The sequence below is a fragment of the Lissotriton vulgaris genome, chromosome 3_1 (assembly GCF_964263255.1).
Source record: "Lissotriton vulgaris chromosome 3_1, aLisVul1.2, whole genome shotgun sequence".
Taxonomy (NCBI): domain Eukaryota; kingdom Metazoa; phylum Chordata; class Amphibia; order Caudata; family Salamandridae; genus Lissotriton; species Lissotriton vulgaris.
In genome coordinates, this window is record NC_141689.1 from 522,158,154 (window position 1) to 522,182,378 (window position 24,225).

Below are 24,225 nucleotides of genomic sequence, written 5' to 3' on the forward strand. Positions count from 1 at the left end.
TGATTTTTATCTTAACTGATCTATAGCTCAGAACTTCTTAAGGGCAAAGATGTAACGACTCTCAATCATCTACAGTCCTCCTTTTTCAAACACATCTTTCACCTACCATGACACACCTCTCAAGCGCAAGTGCGTCTGAATTCGGGCTCCTTTATCTGCTCCCGTTAAGGATGGCCGTTTTAATTAAATTGTGCTTGAAGATAAGCCGCTCCACCCGATTCCTTAGCCGCTTTGTGTTGGACTGAAATGGAAAGCAAGCATAATAATAAAAATGACTGGCCAACAGTGATCCACCAAGCTTTGACATCTCTTAACCCCCACGAGGCCAGGAAGTTAAACATCAGCCATACAGTATTTAAAAAAATTGCCAACAAAGCAGCCAAGCTAAAATCATGGTCCCTTAATGAAGCTGAAAGAGCTGGAAAAAACACAGCTGGACAGTCCAACAATCTTAGAGCAACTGGGGTCCATAACCATATCTCACGTGCCACATCTCTCAAACCACCTAGCATTTCTTTTTAATAACACAAATGGGAACCTTTCTTTCAAAAGATCAGGTTCCGCCCTGGAAACAAAGATGGTTGAACTCTTTGCCGTCTATGTGGCCAATTCGATAAAAGCCTATTACATTTCCTGTGTATTTGCCCCGCTGCTAACCAATGAAGACAGAAATTACTCTGCCCCACCTTTCGGGCTCTCAAGATAAGATCCTGCCGTTGTGCAGTGCTGACATTATTGAACAGCAGACCAGTCCAGCTTTCTTGTAGGGGCACCAAGTTCCTACTACAAGTGAGCAAATTAATAGTATACCCTGCCACTTTAGACAACAAATGGCCTTCTCTGGGAAGGGACACTATAGACAAAGTAACTGGAACTTGTTAGTTCAACTGGGCTTTTATATCCCATCACAACTTAATATATAGCCTCATCAATTAGGAGGCCCCAGTGCCTAACCTAGCCCGGACAAATCTACCTTTGCCTAGCTTGGAAACAGTTTGAGACCTACCCCCCCCCCACCCCTCCCCCTCCAAGCAGAAATTTGTAAAACTCATGGGAGTACTTGCATGGAGCACTTTATGTACTATTGGTTGTAATATACGAGGTCACCCCTATGGTATAATATAATTCTTCAAAAATAAACTCTTTTCAAATCACACTGCTTTTCGCAACCGCTCCCCTTGCAGACGTTGGTATAAATGCACCTGTAAATACCTGGGCATAGAGCACTTTACTGAACTATTGGTCATAATGTTTTAGACCATCGTTTTTGTACAGCATGATGCTTTTAACTATGAATTCCTTTTAATCCACAATGTTTTTAGTAATAGCTAAATGGAAATAAACAGGCCACAGGGAAGTAAATGAGTTGTGCATCGATGTTTTGGAAGCCTCTGAATGTGAGTACTGTGCCAAAATCATTCACCAATAAGGTACCTCAAATGAACAAAGTAGTGTCCGCCACTTGACCATAATTGATGAATGCAGGCTTTTGGAAAAGGGGATTGTTGGGCTGTCCTTTATGTAGAACTTGAAATGTTTGAAGTCACTGCCTCCGGGGTTCCAGTCTTGACTGTTGGAGCTGGGACTGAAAGTGAAGTAGGCTGGCCTGTGCACAGCCTGATTAATAAAACCAACTTTATTTTAATATTGTCTGATGGTGTGGACTTGCAATTTTTTGCTGTGGCGATAAGAGTTTGTGCAACAAGGGTGAGTGCAAGGTGTAACAGACAAAGTACTCAATTCAATTCAATAATGACTTTATTCGGTAGTTTTACAAAAAACACCATAAAAGTTAAAAAAAAAAAACAGTTACAAATTTATCAAAAAAGTTAAAAAGCGTTAAGTATGCATTTGTTTAAAAGAAAGCATATTAAAAATAGCAAGTACTTCTCAGTTCAATTTGTGCAAGTTTTTCGGCATTTATAGTAACATACAGTTTTCCTGTTATCTTAGTTTCTTTCGTTTGTGCAAAATAGCAATGTTATTCGTACTCATAAATTCATGCGATGACGTATACAAAATTTAAGATAAAATACGATCGCTTTAGCATAGTTTTCATTTTCAAGGTACTGAAGTGTCAGATACGCTGGACGACATTGACGAAGACCCCAGAATTTCAAAATGGGCAGTATCCAGCGTTCACGGGGTTCAGTAAAGAATTTACAGAATAACATTGTATGTATCGTTGATTGTGAGGACACTAGATCGCAAGGGCACATAGGAAGTGTGGATGTCCTAACATTTTGCTTTGGAAATGCGACCAATAGATGAAACAGGTCGAATCTGAAACGGGTGAGCAACATTTTTTCAAACTGTGTTAATTTAAAGTTCAAGTAGGGTTCAACGGTAAACACAGTCTGGACTAATAAGGAGTGTTGAACAGATGGTTTGTGGACCTCGGATAGTAAGCGTAACTGGCGCAGATGAACAAGGCACTCCCTTTTTAGGTTCTTTTTTGGGATTTCTTTTATCAGCAACGGATGATCAAAATACTTCCTATATCCTAGATCTGTTAGTAGCGTTTTGACATAGGACAACCATTTAATCTTCTTAGAGTAGTCTAATGTTAAGATGTCTTGAATGATCGCCCTAGTCAAGTGACATTGCTCAGTGACCCATATTCTGCGCCACAACATTATTGGCTGCAATTTTATAGTGTCTGTAATGTAATCAATGCCCAACTCAGTATGGCAGGCATAGGTGGAACAAGTTTTTGGTACCGCCAACAGATATCTCAGGAAAAAGTTCTCTATTCTTTGTATTGAGTCCACATTTGTAAAGCCCCAAATCCCCGCCCCATATGTTGCTGTACTTACACATTTTGAGTTATATATTTGCAATAATTCTTTAATTGGTCGCTGCCCCAATCTCTGTGAGAAGGTTTTGAACGAAGATGTCTCTCTGAGGAATACCAATTTCCTTGCATTGATAGCTGGGCTCCATTTAAATTTTTCGTCAATGACGATCCCTAAATAAGGATAGGTAGTGGTCCTATCCAGATGTTCACCCTGTACCAATAGTTCCTGTGTTTTACATTTCTTTTCTCCCATGCATGCATTGTATAGGTTTTTTTTGCATTTAATTTCAGATTCAGACTTGCCATGAAGACACAATATCTGTTCAAGGCCAGCTGTAGTTCATTTAGTGTTCTTGCTAAAATAACGGCATCGTCGGCGTATAGGAGTGCTGGTATCTGCCGACGAGCTATTAAAGGAAGGTCCTTACTGCCTTGTAGCATGGCAACCTCCAAGCCGTTCGTATAAAGGGTGAATAGAAAGGGGGCCAGGACGCACCCCTGCCTGACCCCCTTTTCCTGGACAAAGTACTCCAATTTCATGGAATGAAAATGTATTTGCAAGCTGTGGGTGTGAAGCACCTTAAGACCTCAATGATCCACCCCTCCTATAATAGATTGGTTGAGAGCTTCAACTGGATGACTAAGGAACATTTTCAAGTGTCTTTTATTAATAGGTTTGACTGGAAGGAGTGTCTCGGCATGATGATTTGGGATAGGCATTCCACACCCCACTTGTGTATGGATATATGACGTTACAACGCATACTTTTACAACGCATACCTTTACAGTGCATTTTTTACAACGCAAAATCCATTACACCGCATTTCATTACAACGCATGCTATTACAATGAATTTTTAAAAACTACCTTTACAACGCATTCCATTACGACGCATACTACCTTTACAACGCATACAAAAAACAACGCATACCATTACATTCCATGTAGGGTAAGTATTGGATAGTGTAGGGGTAAAAATTAGTATTCTAACTCTAGGGGGGTGCAACAGTAGGGTAAGTGTTGGATAGTGTAGGGCTAAAAATTACTATTTAACTCCAAGGGGTGCAACAGTAGGGCAAGTGTTGGATAGTGTAAGGGTGCTATGCGTTGTGATGGTATGCGGTGTGATGGTATGCGGTGTGATGGTATGCGTCGTGATGGTATGCGTTGTAATGGTTGTGTTGTAATGGCATACGATGTAATGGATGTTGCATTGTAAAAGTTTTGTTGTAATGGTAGTGCGTTGTGAAAGTTGCGTTGTAAAGGTTGTTTCCCCTTGTGTACAGGAGTGAGAATGATTGAGTTGTTAAAGGGAAGGGAAGCAGGTAGTCTGCTGATCAGGAGATAAATTGAAAGGGAAGAAGCAGAAGAGGTTGAAGGGTGTCTGATGTGAGGATGAAGGTGAAAGATATGTACAGGTGTTGTTTTGAAGAGAATGTCATGTGTAGTCAGGGGAGTGGGTTAGAATCTACTTTAGTGTGTATAAAAGAAGCCAACATGTTTTATGCTCCTATGAAGTAAGTAAGTGAGTTAAGTTTCTGAATGTGTGGTGGTGTTGGAGAATGGGAAAGTATGGAGCAACAGCAAGGTGTCTGCAGTTCCTAAGTGGGTGTGTAAACCGGTTTGTGCAGAGTTTGACAAAAATTAGATGAGACCTGCCTCATTCCAGGTAGTTGACTTAAAAGACAAGTAGAGAAACCTGCATATTTATTGTAATAACTGTAAGACCAGAGTGCAGTGCATTACTCTTTTAGTGGGTTATGTCTAGACGTTGTGTGACTATTATTCTCCGCCTTACTTGTGCTACATTTGTGGGTATTTGTTGCAACTGGCACTTTCTGGTTGGCTCAGGCGATGCCCCAGCCAGGCAGAACCTACAACCCCTATGATGGGCGGGTAATAACACAACTGTATAACCGACACTCACCCTTTGGTAGTTTAGCACTGAGCAGCCAGGCTTATCACAGAGGTAATGTGTAAAACATTGGCATAGCAATCACTTATGATAAATACACTGAGTGTCACGAAAGAGGCTTCACACATATGTAAATATACATGTGTGTTGAATACAAACTTTAATCAACACAACATGAACATCATGTATTTCTGGCATCAATCCCACTTGGAATTATTATTAGCAGTACTAGGCACAACTGTGTTAAAATGACATCAGTAATATGCACATTTGGGAAAGATCCTGTTCTAACCCTCACAGCCCCCAGCATTCTTATGCAGTGCAACACATTGTCCACCCCAGTCCCACCCTAGCAATTCTTATAATTCAATACCACACAGTTCGAGTGTGCACCCTGGGTCACAACAATGTCAATATGTACATACACAGAATTTACCACTTTTTAGCAACCGCGCAGGTTAAGCCAATGTCAAACGTAATGTTTGTCTGGCAAGAAATCAACGTGTTAGGCACCACCGCCGGCAAGTGTCTTGAATCCCAGGCAGTCCTCAGACTGTCACTCTCTCACACACACACACACACACACACACACACACACACACCCTCTGCACCACTACGCTGTGCAACTGATATCAGGCAGGCCCGTACAGATGCACTCACACACATACCCACTCGGCACCCTAATGGGGTGCACTAATACCCTTCTGATCAATTGATAACAGACTGCACACCCTGTTTCCCAAGCCTCCCTCCACCCGGAAACTCATCCGACTAGCTAACACCCACAGATTGGAGATCACCTGTCAGGAAGGACATGCAGTCCCTTTCATTGACAGTAATACTCCTTGTGCACAATAGATTCCTCTGGCAGTGTGCACCATGCTGTCCCATGTTCTCCGGTCCCACGTCCCGACAAGTGTATCTCTACCCTGCTGTAGTATGACACCAGTACTAATACTGTAGAGTACCTTTGAAGTTGGGGGTAGTATAAAAGGTCTCTGTTTGAACCACAGATGCCTCACCTGAATTTCAGCCCTGCCTGTCATGAGACCGCGGAATTCAGATATTAATCTTTAGTGGGGCCATGATCTGGCTCCAGAGGCCAAGTGTCAAAACCTCTTCCTCCAATCCATCCAGCCAGACCCGCAATTGGCAGAGGTCTGTCGTTTCAGTTACATGACCTATGTTTTATAGCTGTTGCTGTGGAATGGCCATTTGTGCTCCCCCCAACTCCCAGTGTGGACATGAGCAAAGCACAACGGCACACAAAGAGTTTTAGAACATAGAAAGGCCCAGGTTCCAGAAGCGGCATTTCTACGCTAGTTATGCCAAAACCACTTTTACCACTGGAAAGGGTTTGTCACTGCGAGTTTAATGATAGGCTACATTATGAGGCTGCTCCATTGCAATCCATTATTGCCGCCTGAAGTCATTTCACACCTTTCCCCGTGTTATCTTTTGGGAAGTGCAAACCTCATAGCTAGTGAAAACACACATGGGTATTCTTCACTACCTGCGCATCGAACATACATGTATACTTGGCATATTTTTACCACTTGCTTCACCCTTTAAGACGTAACCGTGGGGTGCTCTTGTGATAGTGAAAGGGCCTCTAAGGATGGCTAGTGTTTCAGACAGACAAGCCTGAGTAGTCCCACAACTGCGCACACAGAGACCTACAATGGCAGGTTAGACACATTTTAGAAACCCAATAGGTGCAAGTGGGCACACCAGCCTGCAGTGGTAGGCTGACGTGTGTAGAAAACATCAGGTAAACACCACTTTCTAATGTGTATAGGGAAGGGCACATGTGCTTTCCCACTGCATTTACAAAGGGAAAGTGCCCAAAGCCCGAAGACCACCAGAAGAGAATCCGCAAAACCCAGGAGGAAACCCTAAAAAGTTTAGAGAAACGCTACCTGAAGAATTCAAGTCTAACCGTATTGTAATTAATTTTGAGATTGCTCTGTACCGTGGTTTTGTTCTTTTCTAGTTTTGGTTATTTCTAATGGAAGAAGGATGTGCTGGGTGGTGCACGGTGCAGAATTTAGTGCATTAGTGAATTTAGAATGTGTGAAATCAACCACCTCCAGATTTGCCTTTTAGAGCTGAGATTGGATGTGGAGGCTGTTGGTCTTAGTGCTCCCTGTTAATTAAACCGCCTTTGTCCTATGGAGTGGCTCTGTTTTCTGCCATGATGTCTCCCTCATAAAGCCACGTTTGGTAATCATGCCTAAGTAGAAAAGCAATGGAGCGGTTTACTACCAGGGTGTTTTGGCATTCAATAATGAAGCGCGATCAGTTCCATCCCTTGGCGTGGCGCCAAGGCAGTCTATTTTTCCTTGCCCTTGTTTTCAATTTAGGTTTTCGCGCGCTCGGATTGATAGATAAAAGGAGCTTAGATTTTCCTCTCCTTTCACTTCGGGAAGAGCCGATACTGGTAGACCGCCATTCTAAGGTAAGCCCCGATAATTTCCCTTCAGGGCGGTTTTATATCTCTCATCCCGCCTGTACTTTGCTTGTGTTTTCTTCATTCCACCTTGTCAATATTAGCCCGTTTTTTGTAGATATAGAGAGCGTTGTTTTTTATACAAAGACAGGATGTTCCTTAGATGGCTTCATGACTCATGTGACGAACTCGCAACACTCATCCTGCATACCTGGGGATTATGTTACCGAGCACACTGGTTATGCCTCCTTGACCTTAAACAACTTTCTTAGTGTGTTTTTTGTGTTCTTCGTTATACATTTGTCCCTGTGCTTTTATTCGCCCACGCCGCAGATTCATCTGCATACCGCTCGATATTCCCACTCTTCTAACTATGTGTTTAGTGTGGAATGCAGCCACGGGCGCGGGCTTTCCGCAGCATGGGCTCCCGGGGCCCAGTTCGTCCATGCAGCCCGGGACACCCTCCTGGCATACTTTCAGTCTGTGTCCTCGACACTGAGATTGTTTAAATATATAGATCCTTGGCAAACTCTGTTTTTTTACATTTGTCATTTTTGATGACATTCATTTACCTCAGTTATATCTGCACACCTCCCCCATGTCGCCCCCCCTCTCCCCTTGTCGGTAGCCCCCCCCCCCCCCTTCCACTTAGTTTAACCACGTCCGGATTCATCCTGTTACTTGTTTCTAAGTAATATCCTACGATCCACAACCTTTTGCTTATTATTTCTCTTTGCTCTTCAGGCTTCACGCTGTCGGCCCTTATCATGGAGGCCCGTGCTGCAATCTCTTTGATCCTTACATTCTGAGGTTGCTTGGACCTTACTTTAAACCACATTTGAAGGATTTCGACATACATTAATTGGTATGTATATGGTTAACACAACATGGTGCCTTCTGATACATAGTGCGGGGGAGTGTGTATTTTCTATCTAACATGAGGTTTCCCTGACTTTCATTGTCATATTTTTGTATTGTGTCCCTGAATTACTATTTTTCTGTTATTTATTCTGATGGACTCCTTGTCTTTATGTTCACCCACCTAGGATCTGCCCTAATGCATGTAGATCTTGCAGTCCATAAGTCCTAGAAGGATCACCATTATACTCAAGATTTACCTTATCCGCCTACAATTGAAATTTATTTGATGTTCTACACAATCTAAATTGGAGCGTACACATTTTTTAGACTTAGTAATTTGACACTTTGCCTACTTACCACATTCCACAAGGTACAATAAGCGTGTCCTGAAAGTCTTAAATGCTTGTATATGCTTTTGTATTATACAGACTTAACCAGCACCTGGGATTGTGACTCTCCCCAATGGCGACTGACATGATTTTATCTTTTGTTGTTGTTCCTGTCGTTTTTAATGGAACTTTGCCCATGTGTGATGGTGTCTTTTCTTTTGTTATTTTTATTAGTATTGTAATGTGGATGTTAATTATAATTGTTACATAGTATTTGTGTTTCATTTTTGCTCTTTTTCTAGCCCTGGCGAAGTTTATTTCCTTGAACGAAATGCGTTGGCTGATGTCTGTTTTCTGTTCATTTGGATATATTTGAATAAAGATGGTACCAACGAAGTAACTAATCGTGCTTCATTATTGAATGCCATTACGCCCTGGTAGTGCACCGCTCCATTACTTTTCTGGTTTTGGTTCCCGAGCAGGCGGGTTGCATCCTTCAACGGCAGATGCAGGAGCAGGTTGTGCACACCACTCAACCAATTGATATTTGATTACACCTTGGTTAACTACACTGAGGCCTGTGCGGCACTTGGAGCCCGCTGTTGGATCTTTGTTTCTACAATCATGCCTAAGTAGGCGATAAGGGGAAAAACACTACTATTATTTTGTAAGAAATATAACAAACCAAGATTTCGGTGAATTCTGCCTCTTTGTCGTAACTTAGGTTATAGGCAGTGCTGGCAAGCCCTATGTTTACTAAAATCTGACACTTCTGAACCCATTGTGTAGCCCTTGCAAGATTTCTACATTGGGCTTGGTCGCTTAGCGCTGATGCATTGCAGGGTGGTGGAGCAGATGGTTTACTCACTCAGATGTCCTCCTCTAGGGACGTTATAGAGGGTGTTGCGATGTAACATTCTTTTCTTCTTTAACTTATGAGTTTTGCCAAATTTTATAGTGTATCCGAGCATTTTTTTATCACTCGAGGTTATTTAGTGATACAATGACGTGCTGTGCCATGCTTGATATTATATTCGCAGGAAACAATACTGGCATATATTATTTTACTTTATCTTCTGGCAGCTGTGTAAGCACTATAGTTTTATTACGCACTTTACTACTACAAATTTTATGTCTGAATTTTCAATCTCTGTCAGATTTCATATATGCCTCCAGGATCAGAATTGTTAAGGAACGATCTAGAACCTAGAGATGTGGACGATTTGCAATGTTTTAAATATACTTTTTTTTTTTTAATTAAACATTTTATTGTAAAAGCAGACCAATGCACGTCATGGTACAGTGCACCCAGCCCTCCATCACATAATTCATGTAGTGCGCTCATCAAATTTCTGACACAGCCGTAATGCCAACATCCCAGTTTGGGCCGGCGGCGGTTAACTGTAAATCACACAAAACACATCACAATAGGGGTTAAACCGAAAAGTCTCCCAGCTGGGTCATGAAAGCGCAAGCCACATTGACCAAATGCTTTTAACATGTACAAAAGCTAAGCCCCCTGAACGCGCACCTGCTCTTATGTCTACCGTGGTTGTAGTCTCAGCACTTGCATATATTCTCCTGGTAACCCACAAATCAGAATCATTCCACACGTCACAGTGGACGGACCAGTCGCGCAGGGCCTCATACGTCTCCAGTGGATTCATCAGCAATTGTATCACCTTTGTCAGAGACAGTAGCTGTATCTTCCCCACCGTCACTCATTGTACCCAGGCTATATGAGGCATATAGTCCCCAAAAATGTTTTGGTCGGCTCCTAGGCGGAAGCAGCTCACTATAAGTTTCCGACTGTGTAGCACAATACATCATGTCCCTTGACCATTCCCGTAGCGTCGGGACGGAACCTCTCATCCAACACAGAGCAACTATTCTCTTGGCCAGGAGTAGCCCCTTGTCGATCAGTCTATGTATTGCCTTTGGCAATGTCTTAGTGTACCCCAGGAGCACCATCAATGGATCCGGTGCGAGTTCTGTTTCAACCACCCTTCCCAACTCAACAAATATACCTTCCCAAAAGGAGTAAACTCCCCGGCACGACCATGCCAGATGCAGGAAATCCGCTGGTGTAGAGTGGCATCTCTCACAATTAGCGTCTTCGCGCAAGCCGTACCTGCATAGTCTTTCAGGGGTATAATATGTCCTATTAAGATATTTGAAATGGACAAGCCTGTGCCTGCCATGGAGCGATACTTTCCTAGTGTTCATACAGCAATATGACCATTTATCATCATCCAGCTGAACATTCAAATACCGTTGCCATGCAAGCCTGGCCACCGTGTATTTATGCGCCCTGTGCGACATAGCAATTCTGTAAATAGTTGTAATCATCTTGCGGGGGGACGCGGTTTTAATAACGTGTGTTAGCTCTAGAACCTCTGGGGGTTCTTCCATACCGTCACCAAGCAGTGACCGAAGGGCCCCCAGTACCCAGTGGAATTGGAATTTATTCAAGAGTGTGGTGCCATCGGAAGTCCCTAAAATTTGCTCTGAGGTACGAACCGCCCCATCCTGAAAGAGATCCCCTGCCACCTCCATATTCAATGCACGTAGTGCAAGAATAATGCCCCTTTCTGTACAAGGTCCCAGCCATCTCATCCACTCAATAGGCATTGCCAGTGAATACAGTAATGCACCCGCTTGATTTTGCAGGAGCCAGTGCCATGCATGCCTAGTGGTGTTTAAGGAGTCAACAATGCTGGTCCTGCAGTCTACTGGTTCCATAATTACTGCCGGCAAGGGTTTATGGTCAGTGAACAGTCTCTCCATTTGAGGAAGAGGATGTCAGCCTCGCAGTGTATCCAGGCATGGAGTTGAGCTCCTTGTGCCGCCCTATAATACAATTCAAAATCCAGCGCGCCCAGAACTCCCAATTGATACGGAAGAGTGAGTATCTCCCCACTGTACCCTAGCTTGTTTACTTGTCCAGGCCAGTTTTATCATGGATTGTCTAAGCCTGTGAAAAAAGGTGTGCGGTAGTACCAAGGAAATATTCCAGCAATGGCCGTGCCGTAGTTTTCCCTAAACACAATATCAGCATCTGTATGAAGCTTGAGGCCTAAATATCTAACTGAATCCTCAGTCCATTGCAGAGGGTATTCCATCGCAAATTCAGTAGTGGCAGGTGTTCATGGATACACAAGTGTATCCCATACCCTGGAAGAGGATAAATGGGATTTACTGTTTCTTACTGAGACATGGTTAACAGACGACACTAATCCCGCGATACATCTTGCTATCCCTACAGGTTACAGAATACTGTGCGCCAACAGACAAAGCCCACAACATGGGGGTGGAGTGGCCATTATATATAGATCTCATTGGACCATTTCGTCCTTCCCCTTCATTCAATCAGAACGCATCGAAGGCCTTCCTTTTTGTATTAATATTTCTCCTAAATTCACATTTTCTGGTCTTTTGGCCTATCGACCACCCAATTCCAAACCAGCCTACCTCCCAGCTTTTTTAGACCTCATTCTACAAGCTTCACTGCGATATGCCAATTTCACTCTTCTTGGGGATTTTAATCTCCATGTTGACAATTCTGAGGACACTGCCTCTATTAACTTTGTATCCACTCTAGCAGAAGGTGGACTGAACCAACTTATTAGCACTCCCACCCATAAAGCGGGTCATACACTCGATCTAATCTGTACTAACTTGACGGGCTTGGAGGTCCTTGACCTAGTTCCAATCGTTTGGTCAGATCACCTGCTTATCCCTTTTACATTCCCCTGTCACTCCACAAATCGACACCCTCGCCCGGCTAAACAACAAGGCAGAAATTGGAGTAAGATTTCTCCAGAGAGCCTAGCTCCTTGTCTTTCACAGGTCGACTTTTCAGATATAAGTTTAGACCTTGACAAACGACTGACTAACCTAAATGATCGGTAGGCATGGGCGGAAAATCCGTTCCGCTCGCGGATTTTGCGGATTTTCGGGAAATCCGCAATCCGCGAGATTCGCGAATCTCCCGCAAAATCCGCAAATCCGCGAGCAGCGGATTTTGGTCGCACTGCTCGCACTGTTCGCGTGAGTTCGCGTGAGTTCGCGTGAGTTCGCGCCCCGCGAATAAGTGCAAAATTGCAGAAATACGATCTTAGCAAAACTGAAAGTAACTACTTACCAGGTTCAAAAGTTCAGGCTCATCATTAGTAGCCATTTCCTGTAGTGCTTCCTGAGGGGCCCCTCCAGAGTTCAGTTGCCAGTTGAAACTATTATGTGACCCTGCTCTGAACCTCAGAATAGTTACACATATGCCACAAAGGTCCTGAATTACAGCTAAGGGAGACAAGCAGGAGCCAGGCTGGAAGTTAAAATCCATTAATCAGCCCCTAATTCATTATTGTCAGTTGGGGCAGGGCAGGTGTTGTAACTAATTTTGCAACAATGAAAGCACTTAGCAAGTGCAAAAGATCACTAATCAGGGCGCACTAAGGAAGCAGGTGCCAGCTAAAAAAATATTCTGTGACACATTAATCAGCCCCAAATTAATTCAGATCACTTGAGGCAGGGAAGGTGTGCTTTGCTTTGCCGAAAATAATGTACACTGGACAACCAGAGGGTGTGGTGATGAAACAGAGGGTGGCATGGGTGGGCCAGAGGGTGGCATGAGTAGTCAGAGAGTGGCAGTGGTGACAGAGAGTGGCAGTGATGAAGAAGAGTGTCCCAAACAGGCTGGACACGTAGAAACAACAAGTTCGCGAAACTTGCGACCCGACAGGTAAGTTCGCAATTTGCGAAAGTGTACAAAACCCTCGCGAACTGGCAGAAACACGGGCGAACACAAAAAAAAAAAAAATCCGCAAATTCGCGGGAATTCGCGGATTTTGCGGATTGCGAATCCGCAAATCCGCAAAATTCGCGAACGCGAGATCCGCAAAATTCGCTCATGCTTAATGATCGGATTACCTCGGTAATCGATCGCATCGCCCCAGTTAGACCCATAAAAACCTACTGTTCAGCCCCCTCGGCTCCATGGTATTCGAATGATCTCCGAGTGCTTAAATCGGAATGTAAACGTCTTGAGAGACGCTGGAGAATTACTTTTTCCCCCGACCGCAAAAGCCTCTATAAAGCCGCTTTGAAAAATTATAGGAGGAAGATCACTGAACACAAAAGGAAATTTCTAGAAGATAAAATAAATCGCTCCCAAGGGTCATCTAGGGAAATTTTCGAGACAGTGAGATCTTTTACGGATCCCCTAGCCCTAAAACGCCCCCCAGTGGTATCACAGACTCTCTGTGACAACCTCAACTTTTTTCGAGAGCAAAATAGCTACTATTTATGACTCCTTCCCCAGTACCACTCAGGTACTAAAATGTCTCTCTCCTTCTCCTCTCGCGGGTCCAGAGCCTTTGTTTTCTGACTTCGCAGAGATTACACTGGAACAATCACTTGCGGAACTTTTTAAAACTAAATCTGGCTCCCCATTAGACCCTTGGCCTGCTAAACAGTATAAATCTTTAGCCCCCGTTCTTAACCCTTTCCTAAACAGGATTTGGAATGATTCGTTTAAATTGGGACTTTTCCCTGACACCTGGAAACAGGCACGATTGGTTCCTATTATCAAGAAGGCCACCGCTGACCCCAGTGACCCCGCCAATTATAGACCAATCTCGCTGTTACCTGCTCCTGCTAAAGTATTAGAAAGAATCGCTCAACAACAGTTAGCGAGCTTTCTGGAAACATCAGGCGCGCTCCATGACTCCCAGCACGGCTTTAGGCCTGGATATAGTACAGAATCGGCACTCATCGAGATGTCTGATGCTGTAAGATGGAGCCTGGATGAGGGATCTAGAGTGGTGTTGGTGCTGCTGGAATTGTCAGCAGCATTCGACACCGTCTCCCACCCCCTCCTCCTTGATCGCCTGCATTCGAAGGGCATTCAGGGTACAGCGTTAAGGTGGATATCATCCTTCCTGTCTAACCGCACCCAGGCGGTATTCACCCCCCCCCCTTTTACTTCTGAAAGTCGCCCGCTCCGGTGGGGAGTCCCTCAGGGCTCCTCCCTGAGCCCGCTCTTATTCAATATATATTTTTCCCCACTTTTTGATATCATTGCCCAAACCGGTATAAAATTCACTTCCAATGCTGATGATATCCAGCTTTTGTTTTCTTTTAACAGTATCACCCCCACTACTTTCGATCCCTTAAACTATTTACGAACAATCACCCAGTGGATGGACACTAACTTCTTGAGGTTGAATGCAGGAAAAACGGAGGTCCTTTTTTTCCACCAGCCAGCTCCACTTGACCCTAACATCTGGTGGCCTCTTGATTTAAGCGCCCCTCCTCTCCCAAAGGACTCCGTGAAAAATCTAGGAGTAAGATGGGATTCCAACCTCTCATTTTTCCATCAAGTCCACACAGTCTCTGCTGCCTGTTTAGCTAAAATTCGAATGATAAATAAGTTCATTCATTTTCTGCCCAGTAACACTAGGAAGATCGTGGTACAGGCGTTAATCACCTCACACCTGGACTACGCTAATGGCCTGTATACTAGTCTGTCGGTGGGGCTTCGCCATCGCCTCCAGACAGTTCAGAATGCCGCGGTGCGACTGGTTGGCGGTATCCCTCTACGGGAGCACATAGCTCCTCACCGTCGTGAACTTCACTGGCTGCCGGTCCACAAAAGGGCAGAATTTAAAGCTCTGGTCCTGGCCCATCGAGCCTTGTGAGGCAAGGGTTCTGCCTACCTCTCCACGTGCCTGATTCCTTATAACAGCTCCAGGACCCTACGCTCTTCTTTTAAAAACCTTCTTACTGTCCCTAGATTCAGGAAAACCCGTTCTGGTGGGAAATCCTTCCCAGTACTGACGGTGGCCCTCTGGAATAAATTACCCAATGCCATTCGGCTGATTAAGGATGAACAACCTTTCCGAAGAGCCCTAAAAACCTACCTGTTCTGTTGAATAATTATTTTCTCTTAACAACCATTTCATGCAGTATGAAGTTACACAGAAGCGCCGGGACACCCCGTTGGGTAGCTGTGCGCGATACCAAGACACACTAAATAAATAAACAATTAAGTGATTTTTCCCAATTGACCTTCAGCCCCGACAGTGCCCTGGAGTGGACCACCTCCCTGATAATTGAGGCCAAGTTGTTTTCAGGTTCTCTCACATACATGAGCGTGTCCTCAGCATAGCTCCATACTACTATTCTGTACGTCCAAAATCAGATACCCTCATTACTATGGTACTCCTTTAGGGCACAGGCCAAAGGTTCTGCCACCAGAGTGTATAACAGCGGGGACAGCCCTGCCTAGTGCCTCTAGTAATGGGAAAGGGTGCGGTGACCTGGGTCCCTATGCGCACACCTGCCGTAGGCTTATAGTATAGAGTCCCTAGCAGCTGCAAAAAAACTGCCCCAAGCTCCATCCTCGTCAGCACTTGCCTTAGAAACAACCACTCAACCGAATCAAATGCTTTCTCCATATCTAAAAAGACAGCTACCGCTTTGTACTCCTGGCGGACGTGCTGCATCGTGCCAAACACCATCCGAATATTACAAGTTAAGTTTCTGGATAGTATGAATCCCACCTGTTCCGGAGCAGCTAGTATATGGGACATGAGAGCAAGTCTAGTGGCCAATATTTTCGCGAATAATTTAGTGTCCACATTGAGAAGGGAAAGTGGGCGAAAGGAACTACATTCATCCAGTGTCTTACCCGGTTTAGGGATGGCAACAAGTAGCGCCTCTCTCATTGACTGGGGTATGGTGCCCGTTACACACATATCTTCGTACAGGGCCGTGAGGTGTGGGAGTAACTGCTCTAAAAACGTCTTATAAAAGCCTACCGTTAAGCCATCAGACCCCGGGGAGCTCCTAGCTTTCATACTACCCAAGGCCTCGACAATCTCATCTCTCTCTATCGGGTGCATTAGGAGTTCCCTATGTGAATCTGGGAGAAACGGGAGTTGTATATGCTCCAAATACTCCGCAATCTGTTCTTCCATCCCTGCAGACAGGGACCTATACAAATCCGCATAATACTGTCTGAAGCGTTCAGCTACATCCACCTCTCCCGTCAATAGTTTGCCCTGTGCCGATTTAATTTCTGTTACATGTGTCCTACCCTGCCGTGCTTTCATTAGGCATGCCAGAACAGACCCGGCCTATCACCCTCACCATATGAACGCGTCGTGGCGTACTTGCCCATGTGCTTCACTTCTGAATCGGCAGCGTCATGATATTTCTCAAGGAGTGACTTAATCTCATTGTCCAAAACCTCATCGCACCCAGCAAGCCGTTTCTGCTCTAGGTCTTGTAACTTAGCTTCCAGGTCCGTCAGAGTCTTCTGAATGGCCTTTAGCACACCTAAATGCTTAGCTATTGCGACACCCCAAATGTACACTTTAAACGCTTCCCAAACAATCTACTGAGCCAATATTAGTATCAAAAAAGGTATCAATGGCAACGGCCATTTCCTCCTTAAATAATGGGTCTAAATGGGGAATACGGAGGAAATCTCCACGTGAATGGTGGCAGATTTTTCCTGGGGGGGTCTAAGACCAGCAACAGCGGTGAATGGTCAGTTAGTGTGCGTGGCAATATCTTACATTGTCGCATCTGATTCATCAGTGAAGTAGATGCCATCCAATAATCAATAAGTGTGTGTATGTTGTAGTACGCCGAGTAGTGTGTATAGCCCCCTCTATCTCCATTCCTTGTTCGCCACACATCGCACACGCCAAGACACACCAGAACTTCCTCCAACTTTCTCGCAGCCGCAGCAGGGTTTCTAGGGGGGCCTGCCGATCTATTCAGGTCCGAATCCCTGACCAAATTAAAGTCCCTTCCCCAAAGGATCTGGGCGTCTCCAGATTTGCTAATAATTCTGGCAATGTCCCCGAAGAACTCAGGGCAGTCATAGTTGGGTCCGTATACATTAATGATGAGTAGGTCCAAGCCCGACCCCGGCATTGAGATATGACATAACGGCCATCTGCATCCTTTGAGAACAAAAGATTGGGGAAAGGGGTTTTAAGCACAATTGCACCTATCCTGTGTACTGCCTCGTTCGTTCTTTTTTATGGTGCCACAGATCGGAGATTCTATTTCCCTAAATCTCCTACAACAAAGAATTGTTCCGACATACAATTTTTTAGCAATACTGATCCAGCACACAAACTATTGTTTTGTAAACATGTACAGTAGTAATCAAAGTTCATGAATCACAATGGAAAAATATTCAGTAGCAGAATCTTGGATGTTTTTTTTAGAAGTTCGATCTTTATTTGGTTCTTCACAAATGTAGCCAACGCGTTTCGTCCTCCACGGACTTCTTCAGGGCTACAAATAATATATATATATATATATATATATATATATATATATATATATATATATATATATATATATACACAATTATTATATGCACATTATATACACTATTTTACAATTTAAAACACATTTAATTACATTTCAACATATTAAAAAGAAAGTTAGAGAGTCCAAATATTGGGCTCTAGGAGGTTCTCCCATATACATCCAATTACATACCATTTTTACAATACAATCGTTTCAAAATTTACATATTTACAAAAAACATCTGTCAGGATGAGTCCTTTAGCATCTAATTTTATTGAATTCTGCTACTTTCTTGTCTTATTGGGCAACTTTGAACAGGAGTCATAATTAAGCTAGAGAAAACAACCAGTTCTGGGCCTAACAACCTTGTTGTCTAAGACATTTCATGGTGGGTTTTGAATATTGTGTTAATGTTGACTAGTTAATTCTGTACCTGTAAGGTTAGATTCTCAAATAAATAAAGCCTGAAAGTGGGCTTACCAAATAGAATGAACTCTTCTTAGGACAGAATATAAATGTATTCTTCCATCCAGTCAAGAGACAGTTTTTTTTTAAATTTTCTAAAATGGAAGATTAAATCCATATTAATTTTTACCATATCATAAAAAACGTTTGCGTTGTTTTGGTCACATTGAAGCTAATAGCATACCTTTTTCTTTTTTAAGTGACAGACACTTCAATTTCACAAATGGGGTCACTCGGGTCAGATAGCCCAATGTGGCAGGAATCTGAATGGAGAAAGCGCAAAAGAATGCAAGCACTATAAGTTGGTCAAACCATTTTTGTCTAAAATAGGCGTCAAGGCTAGATAACACTCGAAATTTGAGTAACAAAATTTGTTATTTTGAGAATCTAACCTTACAGGTACAGAACTCTCCTGTTCAAAGTTGCCCAATAAGACAAGAAAGTAGCAGAATTCAGTAAGCCCTACCAGCTTCTGAACGCGACATCCCGATTGCTTCGGTAAGCTCATAACTTTTCCGCGGTCACTTTGATTTAATTTATTTATCGTCACGCACTGTAACGTGCACAATCAGGGGTGTTTTTATTGTGGGTTCCTCAGGTTTCTTTAGTTAGACCTGCTTTCACGTACAAGTTCACTTTAAACCAACGAACCACCGTTTGTTGTTTCCGTTTTCCTCTTCTTACCTTTTCACAACCCCAGTGCACTGATTCGATTAACCCACTGATTCCCGTTTAGCACTTATGTTTTCTTGGTAACCATTCGCTTTAGTTGGCCTTTTTTCAGTTATTTTATAATCTGACTGAGGTTCCAGTCCCCTTCCTGAAACAGTGTTTATTTCCTTTCTAGATAAAGTAGAGTCCCCTGATGAAGGGACTTTCGTCCCGAAATGCATAGGGATTTTCTGCACTTTTGAAAATCTTTATGATGGATAAGACATTCTACAACCCTACTTAAGTCTATATGAAAACAATATATGACTACTTGACTAAAATTCTGATGAAATTTACCGACCTTTGAACTTGAATATTCATTGAAGATTTAGAGGTTTGTTATACCTCCAGAGGAGCACCTACAGGATTCAGTGTGGGAACCTCCCACACTCCCTTTACATGGGCATCCTAGCGCCCCCATCCGGGTCAGGGTCTTTGGGCTTGGCTCGTATCTGGTCGAAGGCAGCTTTGTCTGGGTCTTATCTCCCTTTCCCATGTTAACTGGGAGTATCGACCCCCGCTGGTGGCACGCAGTCACACATGCTCCTTGACTGAGAATCGGGTAAGTTCTAGTTTGGGACCGCCTAGTGAAATCCACAGCAATTGCCAACCACGCCCCACAGCCCCACTGTCCAAGCAGCTCGTTACACAGCCCCAGCAAAGTACAGCTATGCCCCCAGGGCACGATGATCCACGGGGCACTCCGCCCGTTGATGCCAGGCAGGGGGGGGGGGGGGGGGGACACCAAAGATGTGAATTGTAGTCCAATGCCCTGCGAGAATTCAGGAAATCCGCTATAGGCCTCAACCGGACAGCACCGCAACTGCGCGGATTATGTAGCGTGTGTGCAAATAGCAGGACCCCGCCAGCTGCATGCTCAAGCCCCAGGAGGTGCAGGGAGGTTTCTGGCCCCTCGTGTCCCCTCTGACCTGTCCCTCAATGCAGCCTGTCCTCCAAGACGCCGCGGCCACTTCAAGTCCATATGGGGCTATGAAAGTGAGCCCCCACATCCGATGGCCCAGCAGGGGATCGAGATCTGCTTTTCCCGCCGCTCCCTCCGCATGGGACAGGCAACGATGTACAAGGCCCGGGCGGCGCCGAAGGCGTTCCAACGTCGCCTTATGCGGCAAGGCCTCAAAGTGCTTTAAGTCCTTTGTAGCATCTCCGGCCACACCTCAGTATCCTCCTCCAGGTTCCGCGAAGGCTCCACAAACCATTGGGGCACCCCCGCCAGCAGTCGGAACACTTGGATTCGCCGCACGTCCCACCGCAGCGGAGGTCCACGAAGTGCGGTCCAAAGGTCAGGCACCGGCCCCACGTCTAGCGACGACGCCCGGCCAGAGCTCCTACTTTGGGCCGAGGATTCGCGCCTCATTCGCCGCCGACTCTACCCCGGCAAATGCTCTTCCTTTTAGCCATGGGTCTTTGGGTTCGACCGGTCAGTTTGTTCTGCACGGTGTCCGACACGAGAGGTGCTATTTTGAGAGCTGAAAAACCCCGTAGCTGCAGAACTTTTGAATAGTTCGATGACTCAGCGGAGCTCCAGGCTCAGGCGGCCAATACGGTCTCGAGCTAGCTCCGCCATGTTTTAAATATTCTTACTCTGTTTCTTACTGTGAGTATATTCGTGTGATCTATTTTTAAAATATTGTATCTCTTATAGTCTCTTAGACCGAAATAAAGATAACGTGGGGGGGAGTGAAAAACATGTGTTTGTATGTGTTAGGAAATTCATTTATGGCCTCAATTTCAAACATCAGGTGGCTTTAGAGTGCAATGAAAGGGTGGCTCTGTTTTCCTCCCATTTCCGCATTCTCCATTTCACACCCAGCCCACACTCCAGGAAGAACAAGCATTGAAAATGAATAGGTCTCGCCTTTGATTAAGTTAAAGCCATTTCCTTTGCTAATAGTATAGCAAAGCAAATGGCTTTGACTCAATTGAAGGCGAGACATATTGCATTTTCAATGCTTGTTGCTGTAGAAGCTGTTGCTGTTGCAGGTCCACGTCCATGACATCAACGAGTCTGCCGCTTGGAATACCGCGGAGGAGTCACAAGCATCCACCCTCATCCACGGTGAGACACGCGGGGTGCTCAAGGTCTTCCTCACACCGCGGTGAGCATAGAGGGGATAGTGAAAGAGCACAGAGATAGCACTGTTCTGGGAGGGAGGGAGAGAGGTAGGAGACAGATGGGGTGGGAGAGATTGGGGGAGCAAGAAAAGTGAACAAATGCAGTGGCGTCACTAGGGTTGGTGTCACCCGGTGCTGGTAACTCATGTTGTCACCCTCTCACGACTTACCGCATGGACCTCCTCTGCTCCGAGTTCACCAAGAAGGTAGGCCGACACAGTCATGCGTCAGATCTTCCAAATACACAGTGCTGCCTTGTGCCCACCATCTTTTTTTCATTCTATATCTGATTTATCCGAGGGGATTCCCTAAGCAGAAGAAACCCTGGAGCACATACGATAATAGATTAGATACAAAGCTAGGTGCTGCTCCCGACACAGGCGCTTCATATAGCGATAGCGAACACCAGGCAGCTCTGAAAATAAATCACTCCTTGACACGTCTTTAAAGCTTCCTTCCTTTTTTATAGCACTGTGACTTTCTTGGGCCGGCCTTGGAGACTGGGAGTTTAATGCTATTGCGATGCGATCTGATTATGTTTGTGTGCCACATTCAGGCCTGCCAAGTGTCACACATCTCGCGTCACACTAACGCATTATTTATCTCAAGAAACTATAAAGCATACCCTAAGGTAACTATAACTCATGCCCTCGCTATGCACTGCTAATGACCCACATTACTCATGACACAATGACATCATTGATAATATCACTGCAACATTTGCAATGAAATTATTGTTGAGAAAACTGCGCGTGGTGGGGCATGAGTTATAGAAGACTGGGCTATTCTTATCACTGTGCGGTCTGATGAGACATTATGGGTAATTAGCAGGCTCCCTAATTTACCCTATTTACGAAGGCACCCTCAGTGATGGGATTAGTAGTAGTACATATTAGGCAAGCACTTGCTCCAATCATGCCCAAACCTATTCAGCTCAAGTTAACTCGAGAGAATTTAATCAGTCAAGGGCACTAATAATTTGAGGAGGGACACCACTCTCCCTCCCCTCCCCACCCACCAAACACATAAAAAAAAAACACGAATCCCTATTTTTCCTGCAGTTACAGTTCAAACCTTATCAATGAGATTGACGATATATCAAAGGGAAGCACTTTCTGGAGTGATGCCACTAGCCAGGCAAGTCAAGTCCATTAAGGTTAATTTACTCAATTGATGAAAGTAACAGCATCATATTGGCATTCACAAAAAATATAATAAATATGGCTGGCAACAGGTACTCAGGATACTTAACCCCACTCTTACCCTAGGCACTTCTTCATTGATACTTTTAAATAATGCAAAGCATCACAAGGAAGTACACTGACCTCTAAGATGTTTCCAATTAAAATATTAATTCTATACAGTATCTTCATACACAAGTAAATTGCTATCTACAATAAAAAATGTTTCCCCAAACGTAATATCGCTGTGTTACAGCGTTAAAGTACAGTGAGTAAGTCTAACTTTACTTCAATATCTCCTTTCAAGGGGAGAAATAAAACCACTCACATTTTATCTGGGGGCTTTTCTACAATACAGCTCGGGCAGTGCCCAATGAATCACTTTTTCTACTACCCAAGAGTGGTCACAGCCAAAATTAACTTCCTGTTCTGCAGTCAATAACAAGGCCTGTATTCCTAAGTCGCACTCTTTCCAATACTGCCGGACAATCAGCCGAGCGCTTACACAACAATGCACAAATTCAGTAATAAACACCATGCCTTACCTTACCGTGTGGATGGGGCCAGGCTGAAGTTCCTCATGCGTGAAAGTGTGAAACGCTCAAAATAACCTGTCAGATTTCCTTTATGGGTGAGGAATGACGTAAAATGGTGGAAACAAAACAAAGGGAATGAGAGTAACAAATTCGAAATCCCTGGCCATTCTTTCAGACTGCTGGTAATTGATCTCCATGCCTGGCTTTATTATTCAATAGGTATACTACACCACGTAACATCAAGGTCCCTTTAGCGGTTTATTGATGTTCAGCAATCACGCGATTGTACATTTGAGCACAAGAGGAAATATGACAGAGTCTAAAAATATGTCTGTAATAGGGCTACGTCACCAAGGCCGCCCTTTTTATTATGATAAAGTGCTCGAAGTGCCCTCATGCAGACTGATACCCACTGCCATATCCTATTTATTAGGTGGCTAACGTCATCATTTCAATAGACTTAAAAGCAAATTCGGCACTTGAATAATGTTTAACACCTTCTTGCTGTGCATGCGGACTTTCTTAGCATTCACTAAAGCATTATGTTCTCCAGTGGTATTATTATTTGAACATTCAGGTTTTTAATACTTCATCAATATCACAGAAGTATTCTCTAAAGGAATCCTTTTGTTTGCAGAGCGAACCACTCAAGAAATGTGGATATTTTCTGTTCTTACCGTTGTTTCGTGTCAAAAAAGTCTATTCAAGCTCTTAGAACTTCTACATTTTGGTTGACATTTGAAAGCACAGATTAGTTGGCAGCTCTGCTCGTTACGTTAGGTCATATCTGTCCCGTCTACAGGAAGATGGCTGAATGTTTGCAGCACTCCCCTGGCGTGCTGAGACTGTTTCTTCTCCAAATCTCTGTCCGACGTGGGTCTGGCGCACGACCGCCGCCGCCACGTCGGAGGACGGAGCACAGCGCGCGTGGGCTGTCCCAGGGCCGTCATTGGTAGCGCTAAAGATTGCTGGCCCTGGGACCCACAGCGAGCCAGCGTAACCAGATTGGTGTCACCCCAAGATGGGGTGACACCCGGTGCGGTCCGCACCCCCCGCACCCCCCTAGTGACGCCACTGGAGGATTCTAAGCACTATATAAACTGTGACAAATGCAGTCACCCCTCATAATGGATTATCCTTTAACATAACTTGCAGGCTCAATTAAAAAATTCCTTTCATATGCCACATTTTTTCAGCAGTGTCCTTCCCCTATCTATGTAGGAGACGTCAGAAGTAGAAAGGGGCCAGAAAGACAGAGAACGAGTAGAGGCAGTAGAGTAGCGTGTGAAAAATGATGGACTGAAATGCAGCCGTGAACGCCCTAGAGTGTCTGAAATTAAATCATGCATTAAATTAATTGTTTGTTAATCTTTCCCATCAACATGCACTCTCTCTCACCTCTGTGACACATTCACTCCTTGGCTGCACTCTCTCTCTCCTCAGCTGCACTTTCTCTTTCTCTCTCTCTTTGGATGCACTCTCTTCTCCCTCCTGGACAGCACTCTCTCCCAGTGG

General features: G+C 44.3%; 1 protein-coding gene across 3 annotated transcripts in view; it reads left to right on the top strand.

Moving 5' to 3' along the window:
* Window positions 1-24,225, top strand: part of GCNT4 (glucosaminyl (N-acetyl) transferase 4) — a 203,200-nt gene that overhangs the window by 89,404 nt on the left and 89,571 nt on the right. Inside the window, exon 2 of one of the 3 annotated variants that reach the window (XM_086960770.1) lies at window positions 7,906-8,026. The exons of the other annotated variants lie outside the window; for them this stretch is intronic. The gene's annotated coding sequence lies outside the window, so the exon portion shown is untranslated. The remainder of the gene's footprint in view (window positions 1-7,905; window positions 8,027-24,225) is intronic. 3 annotated transcript variants of the gene reach the window in all.